Source organism: Phaenicophaeus curvirostris, chromosome 14, assembly GCF_032191515.1.
Source record: "Phaenicophaeus curvirostris isolate KB17595 chromosome 14, BPBGC_Pcur_1.0, whole genome shotgun sequence".
NCBI lineage: Eukaryota > Metazoa > Chordata > Aves > Cuculiformes > Cuculidae > Phaenicophaeus > Phaenicophaeus curvirostris.
Window position 1 is genome coordinate 2,866,508 of NC_091405.1, and position 8,945 is coordinate 2,875,452.

Below are 8,945 nucleotides of genomic sequence, written 5' to 3' on the forward strand. Positions count from 1 at the left end.
TTCCCCTCAGACAGTTCATGTTGGACCTGACAAGTCAAGTGTTGAACATTTGAAGTAAATGGCATTATATTTGGTAATGAATTAATTACCACATTTGGGATTAGGAATTGGGAATTTCTGAATTCTCTAATAAAGTGGTGAAATAATCCAAGAGTAGACTGGAATCAAAGCTGTAAGTTGAAGGGAAAATGGAAGGAAGGAAATGTATTGATGGCATGGTGTAGGCAAAAAATCAGCTTCAGTTGTGAACAGCACCAGGTGGCAGATAATTGGGGGTCTGTGCATGTATGGGCAGATATTAAAAATTAAACTTCTGAACCCTCAAGCAGAAATATAACTCCTTCCTAGCTGCAATAAATGTAGGTTGGCTCTAAATTTTAAGGACAACTGGACTAAACAGAAGTGGCACCTCTCGAATGTTCCAGTTTATTAATAAAGAGAAGTGACACAGAACCATCAAGTGGCAGGCTAATCATACACTGTGCTTCTGCAGATAAACTATATACATTGGGAAGATAAGGTTCTGTAGAGAAGAGCTGGTGTCAGAAAGAAGGATTCATGAAGAAAAGTGGGAAGACTTCTTGGAAAGAAGTTCAAGATCTCAGCTGGAAGAAGGATCCTGGAGATCAGAGATGGGTGTGAAGAAGAATGACAGCAAATGCCCAGGGACCTTGGCCTTACCACCTGAGACAAATCTAACTCTGGGGAGCTACGCGGCAAGGGCAGGGAGAACAGTCTGCCCAACCTCCCTGAGCTGGAAGCGACCTCCCAGCTGGGAAGGAAAAACAGTTTGTCGTGAACGTAGCACCCAGGGTGTGCGAATGAGTGAGTGTGTGTGATTATCAAATAGGATAAAAGCTTTCATTGTGTTGCTTGCTAAATAAAACCCAGTGCCCAGATCCACTGCAGGGCTTCACTTACTCTGCCTCACCCATGACATGGTAGCAGATAGCTGAGAGAGGCAAATTGACAAATGTCTATTCCTTTCTGCATACAAAAAGCAATTCTTAGAATATTTATGGTAGGCTGAAAGTTCTTCGAAATGGTGATCACAGAGGAGGTTTGTCAAACACATTAGTGATTAAATTCAATGTTAGGAAAATACTAATAAACTCCTATGAAAGAAACTGGCTTTATCCAGCTTTATGCCAACATTTTGCACAGCAAAAGTCATGAGGAAAGTCAGCGTTCTGATTGGCTTAGGTAACCAAAGTGCCAGATTTAAACTTTTTTTTTTATTAGACTGCAAGGATCCATCCTTGCAAGCAGCCTTATAGGATGTTATTAGTTTGATTGAGAGATGCAAAGAACTTCTTGAGTTCTTTCTTATTGCCTTCTAAATCTGTATTTGTGTTTTTAAGCATCACAGGTGGAAAAGATGTACCAGCCTGTCTCAGCAGAGGCAGAAAAGTTTGTTACAAGGCATAGATGCTGCAGTATTTGAGTAGCACTAGGAATCTAGCTGTTTGTCCTCTGTTGTTGTTTAATGACTTAATCCTTGATTCACATTTTGGAGTTTAAACCGTTTTAACTATGTGTTCATGTCAAGATAAAAGAAAAGGGTAAAGGATTTAGAATGCAAATTTATTAAGAACACTGTTTCCTTGTCAGCAAGGAAATATTCTGGGTTAGAGCACCATGTGGGTTTTTTTTTACACGATGACTGTAGCTTACATTCAGTTTGATCTGTATGATTGAGGGAGGATCTTTGTCTGCAGGGAGGACTGGTAGTTTGGCTCAGATGGAGATAGCACCTGGCAGAGTTCATGAGTTTCATTGTGAAAAAGCTCTAAGGATTCAGCTAAGGAAGTTTTGTCCATTACTTTGCAAATAAACCAATCCAATAAAGAATAAATCAGATATTCCAATCCTGTTACCATACATAAGAAAGAAGAATAATATACTCTGCAGTATAGGTCATCAGCATAGATATTTTTATCCTTGGTTGCATTTTAATTTAAATACTGTTTTTTTTTGGTGTGGATCTTTTTCACAATAATGAGGCAACATAATAAGTCTGCATTATAGAGCAGGCAGATAGAACATTTAAATTATCATAAGCAAATGGGAAGGATATGAGAGCAAATACAAACCTATGGTTTATCATCAGTTAGTTATTAAGCTGTCGTTATTTATTTTCAAAGCATTGATTGGAGCTCATGCCAAAACATTAGTCATGCATGTAAAGGGCATCATGGGTTAAATTTCTTCGCTCAAATTTTGCTAAAAAGATGGAAAATATCTTAATCCAGGGCCGTATTTTCTACCTTTTCAACACATTTCTTCCAAAGGCAGCTGTCTTCATTTGTCTGTGAAATTCTTTCCCACTGTAGTTTTCTGCCCGCTGTAGAGGCAACATGTTCTGGATCTTACCAGAACTCAACTTGTATTGTGTCCATCCCTCTAGGAGGTACCACCCTCCAGCGCTGTATCAACACCATGATTTAAGCTGAAAGCTTTACAGGCGAGATTTCCCCAGGATTAGGGATTCACCACCTGCAGCCCAAGGGCAATTAGTGCCTGATCTCTAGGTGATGGCCAAAGCCAAGGTGATGTATTTTCAAATACACAAATAAAAGTTGCTGCCCTCTGTACAAAAGCAAAGTGGAAGGACACAAAATAGCCTTTTTTTTTCCTGCCTTGACCTTGGCCTCCTTTTCTCTACAATGCCTTGAATCCAAGGTTCTCTCATCCCAGTGTGAGCCAGTGGTACCACCTCCAAGTCTCATCGCAGAGAGGATATTGAGATAGAGTGAGAAACACAAAGGTTTATTGGAGGGGGCTGCAGCTGATGACACACATTGACTTCAAAAGTGAAAGTTACTTTTAGGGAAAGTTAAAAATGAGAAGAGAGAAACTGAAAAAGGAAATGGAAGATCCTCCTCAGCTGGTAGAAAGGAGAAGTGATGGAGTTGTGAAAGAAGGATGCTTTTCTGGACAGTTTCCCCCTGTAGCTGGTGATCCTGATGCGACAGTTTTCCCTCAGTTACTCTATATATTTCATCAGGAGCCATGCAAACTCCTTCCTGGTTGTTCCTGCTTGTGATGCTGTTGGTCTGGCTGGAGAACACCGTGATGGGGGTGCGTTGCATGCTGATGGCTCATGTGAATGAGTTATCAGCTTGCTTAATGTAAACAAAAAGCTAGGGGGGAGAGAGGGGGAGATTCTCATGCCAGTGACAAAGGCTTCCTGTGAGAACTTGCAGTAACAGCAGCCTTGAGGTTTGCAGGCACCAGGCCATGAGAGTAACAGCACAAGAACCGCCGTATGAAAACTAGAAGAGAGAAACTTTACCACAGGGTCTCTGGGAAAAACACTGCCACAACACTTGGAGCTGCAAGTTAAAAGAAAGACTACCAGAACTGCAGAGAGAATGCCCATAGCATTTCAACAGCTGAGTCCTAAGGCACTGTGACTGCAGGTGAGGAGAGTATGTGGTGTGGAGCACCCCTGCAGCACCAGCTTGTTTTGCCCCAGCAGCCTGCAGTCTCTGGGTTTGCATAGTTTCCACCTTACTCCCTACCGAAAGCTCATTTGAAGGATACTCTGTCTCCCCGCTTTGCAAACTGATTGTGGAAATGATATGGAAAACTAAATTGAAAAAATATCATGCCTTTATAACAGATCTGGGTTCACTGGGACAGTATCTAGACAAAAAGTAAGCTTTTGTCTATATAATTGAGTAACAGTGCTGCAAATACACCAGAACATCTGCATTGACATCTGAAAAATAGTTCTTTATTCCATCTGCTCTCTTCCTGATCCTCCTGGCCAGCCAGGTGACTATTTGCAGTGAGACAGGAGATTTTTCTTCCTGCTGCTCCCTAGTCAAAGAATTTTTTTGCTGCAACAATACCCTAATAGTTATTTTACCTCCTGCACACATGAGTTAACCCTTCAAGGGGCAAATGGGAACTGGCTCCCAGCTGGCCATTTGATTCTGAATGAGCTTAAGCCAAATGGCTTCTTTTGTATTGACAGGCAGAAAATATCACTTTTCTGTCTCACTCTGCTGTGGACAGCCAGCTGGCAGCCCTTCGCACGTTGGAATTTCAATGGACTCCTGGCAACTATAGCCCACTTAGCCCTCAAAGGAGGGGCACACTGTCTTACGATGTCGATTTTTTATAGTTTATTCCTTGCATAATGAGCAACGTTGACAGAGATATTTGAAAATTCTTAACTATTCTGGCATCTTACTAGAAAACCCAGTGGATTGCCATTTTGGTTTGAAAGAGCTTCAGACAAGGTAGTAGTTTTGTACTTTCAAGCCTTGATACGTAGGAAATCAAAATTACCTGGATGTCTTTGTTTTCTCCTTCTAAAAGTCAGTAAGCACCAGGGAAGAGTGAGCCTTGTCCTTCAGGCTTCAGTGACCAGTTCTCCTAAGGCACGTGCTTTTTACCTGGATAGTCAGTAATTCATTGTCAGATATTTCAATACTTGGTTCAGAAAAAGGATTCAGAGTGCACGTGCACAGCACATCTGCAGTAAATACTTATTTGGTCATATGATTCATATGGAAAGAATTAGTGATTTCCCAATACACTTGTTAAGAAGTTAAGATATTTGGAGGATGCTTTGACAATTTAAGCATAATCACTTATTTCTGGTCATGTCTGGTCAAGCCAGTTCTTCAGTTATGATTGAAACTATGAGTACAAAGGAAAGAAAGAAACATTAAGGTTTACCAGCATGGGGTATAGATGATTTCCAGTCTATATACAGATAAACAGGAGATTTTTCACTGTTGTGTCACTATGCATGTAAACTCCTTAATTGTGCAGCGCTCTGTGGTGTGAACTGTACTCTAAAATTGTGAGTTGTTTGTCATGGGGTTTTCTTGTAGGAGAATACCATACAATGCGGTCCTGCGGGAGGATAAAGAAAGCAAGTGATGTATTTGTCTCATTCCTCACCTAGCAAGGCTTCCTACACAAGTTTATTAATATTTCATTGTTTCTTTAGCCGAGTTCTTTTCACACTTTTGTGTTCTCTCATATTTACAACTGAGGAACATGGGCTCTTTTGTGTTGTTGATCAACAGACATTTATTTGACAAATGCTGGTGGCTGTGTTTTTCAGACAGAACTTCTGTGTTGCAAAGACTCAGCTGGCTACTTGGTTGAAGGGTGTTAATGCAACAGGAGGAAGGGTCTATTTGAAAGAGTCTGTTTCCCATCTGCATCCAAGGCAAGTTGTTGCAATACATACTTGAATACAATTCAGCAAACCCCTTCATTCCATCACAGGAAGAAATGAGACATATTTTAGCCCAGGATCATGTAGTCTACTGAATGTTTGCACTATCTGGATGGAAAGAGGTGGTCTTGGTCACCATATGAGGCACAGTGAGGTGTTTATTATTGATTTCATTATTCAGAGCATATTCTTCACTAAAGAATATCCAGGCTGACCTTGTTTAGAATTACAGGTGAGGGACACATTGTAGGTATAACAGCAACTGAAGGAGTCACTTGCTTCTGCAAGATTAGAATAATATTGCTATGACACTGCATTGTCATAGGCAATGGGAACCGGAACTGTAGTGGGCAGAGCTGCTTCATCACACCCGGATTTTGCAATGGAACTACTTTAAGGAACAGCCACCTACTTAGAAAAAGGTGGTTTTAGATCGTGACTGGAGGACATGAGCTGCTGGTTTGGTCACAGTTGTGTGTTATTTGCATTGCATTCCCTTTTTAAATGAAAGCTGTACTGTGAAACAATGCTTTCAATGGCTTTTAACTCCTTTCATACGACAAAGATACAAGTCTTCAGAATTCCAGCTCGGGTGACATGTCTGGGTCTAGAAATGTAATTTTACTTTCACGTGACTTTTGTTTATCAGTTCACATCAGTTTTCTATATGCATTTTGTTACTCTGTTATTACCCAAGGTAGTAGTATTATTTCAGTGTTGCTGAGGAACACTATATGCTTTTAAACAGATCATATCTTCCTTGTGAGACACGGGACTGTTCTCAGCTAATTGAGATAGTGAGCAGAATAAAAACCTAGCCTTGGCCAACTAAGCTCAAAGGGCTGTGAACTGAATACTGAGGCTGGACACCCAGTCAGCAACGTGTATGTGGCAGCAGGATGCAAATGCCTTCTAGCAAATATTTTTCTAACTAATAGAGTGATATTAATATGACTATTTTATTCACATGCTGATCTTCGCATTAAGACATTTTCTTCATCATTCACTTAATTTCATTGTGCTAATTCTACACATATCGTGAGTCTTACTAATCAAAACAAAAATCCCAACAACCCTGAACTATATGTTTCATAATCAACCAGCAGAACTCTACTGTATGTGTTCATCTTGTCTAAATGTTAAACTAAACGCAAAACTTCTGTTCTCTGACTTCCAGGAGCTAGGCTGAGCAGTGGGGGTTTCAATTAAAAACCGCAGGAAAGGAAAGGAATATGTCAATAAAACCACAGACTTGTAAGTACTGCATACTAGTTTGCAAACAAACACAGCAAGCGTTCTCCAAGTATGAGTCTATTACTGTAAATTTAGACTGAATGCATGATGTTGAAGGTGACTGTCCCAGCATGATCTTCCTTCATTTCATGTATAGTGAAATGCTCTCCAGCTTTACATTCAATAGCTTCATCCAGTCAGTCTGCAATAAGGCTATTACTAACAGAGGAAAATGCCAGGAAGAGGAGAGCAGCTTGAGCCAAATTAGCAATGTTTTGTTCTATTTCAAAAGAAATGAAAACTGTAAAGGAGAGAGTAGAAGGTAAAAAAAAAAAAAAAGAGAGAAAGTCGTGAATTGATTCTAAGGCAATATCTTATGTGAGATTTCAAATGTAGACATCATTTGAATAGAAATGTAAATGCCATGATTTGCATTATAAAGATTTGTTAAATAATAACTGTCACTAGAACAGGTTATGTTGATAATTAATTAGCTACAGACTGGGTGCAGTCACTTTTTAAAAAGGTTGCATTAGAGATCATGTATTTTATGGTGAAAAAATTTTGGGTAAAAGTAGTGAAGGTGAAAAAATTTGTAAACAATTTAGAATTCATAAAAAATGTATATTGTAATGCATTTTTTTAAATGCAGTCCCTATGGTGCTTTTACTGCTCTTGTATTAAAGAGAAGAACCAACAAGAGAAAAACAATGTAGTTTACCTGATTAAGTGAGCAGAATGCAGCTTAAATTTACAGAAGGTTAATAACTAACATTAAATGTATTGGCTTCACATTACGTTTGAACTGTTAATAAAGTGAACTCATAGACTGCTCAAGTATTAAAATTATTTCTCAGGTAATAAAGAAATGAAAGGGGAAACCTGGTAGCAGAAAAAGTGCATAAATATTCTACTGGGTTTTTCCCATTTCAGCAGTCGTTTGTTTCTGCAACCGTTTCCTAAACAGTAAAAAAAAAAAAAAAGGCACAAAGAATAGAAATGATATTTGCTTTGAAATCTGATGCTGGGGTTGTTTGACTATGTAGAGGCTGAGCTACTGATTTTATAGAGGTTTTCAAAGGTGCTCAGCAGTGACCTAATTCTGCTGTTTTTAAAATCTCTTGGTATTTACCAATGTCTTCAACAGGACTGGAGTTGCACAAAAGCTGAACACTTTTGAGAAGTCCAGGTTTCATCTCATTCACAAAAATGTAAAAGGTTATGGTTAATACAGAATTAAATTTGCCTCCTATCTGACAACTGCAGTGAGGACATGCTCTAATGATTTTTCACACTTTTTTTTTCTCTTCTAAATCGAGTTGTTAGGTCCAAATAAATGTGAAAGTCTTTTCAGAACATCTGAAAAATCAACACACCACGTAAATATAAACAGGCCTCTGACAGTCACTGAAAATTAGAGCCCTGCAATGTATGTTTTACGATTACATGGGCTCAAGAATGTGCTGCTGTAATCCAAGGAGCAGTTGCTATTTTATGACTGTGAAGCCTAACTATTTGAAGAAGTGATGCTGGTGATCCTGAGCTAAATCCTATTTAATCTGGTTTCTAAAGATGCTTAGTGCCAGGAAAAGAGAGCCCAGGATGGAAGAATGGTGAGTGGGAGAGACGGCAGAATATAGACCTATGTAATTCAAAAAAGGGAGAGTGCACACTCTACCTAAAGGCAGAGCTCTTAATGTGTCTCAGTACGGGTGCCATGGTACGAGTTCTGATGTTGAAATCTGCCTTTAGCTGACTAAGCTGAAAATAGCCAGATCATTTAGTCTAGGATGTCAAGGATAACTACATATGATGATGACTGGATCACTCTCCTGTGTCCTCTTAGTTAGAAGAAATTAATCTCTCCTAAATATGTTAATGCAAACAATCGTCTGCATTCAGAGGGAGCCTGGCAGCAGGAAAGGGGCTGCAGAGCCTTAATTACCTCCTCTTAGTACTGGCCCGCCTTAGCACTTTACCCTGAGTACTCCCTCTCCACATTCCTTCCCAAAAAACTTTTAGGCTGCTGCTGCTTTCTTAGTTCTCAGGGTTTTTTTCCACTGAAGAAGTATAAAAAGAAGGGCAGGGTGTAGGTCTGGGGAAGGAGATCAAGAGGAGTTTTAAGGGGAAGACAGCAGAGATGAAGGCAAAAGGAAGAGGAATGGGAATGTTCCACATAAATGGGTGGTGTTCTGAAGAATACATTAGTCTGGTAGGTAGAGGCATGGATAGTTTATGAAGCCTGTTTCAAACCTGGAACTATGATTCAGCTACATTTTAATGTGTATTTTTTGTAGCACACAGGCAAACGTTCTTCCGTTGTAGTTATGGTTTGGCAGAGGTTTCTGATACCATGTACCACTGTGAAATTTTATCATCGTGTACAGAGGTGTATTAAAATATATTTCTTATTGTTTTAGATCATCCTGTTTGTTTCCAGCTCTGAACTCATCAGTCAGTATGCTATGCCATTAACATACTGACTGGTGGAGGTGGGAGCTAGATCACA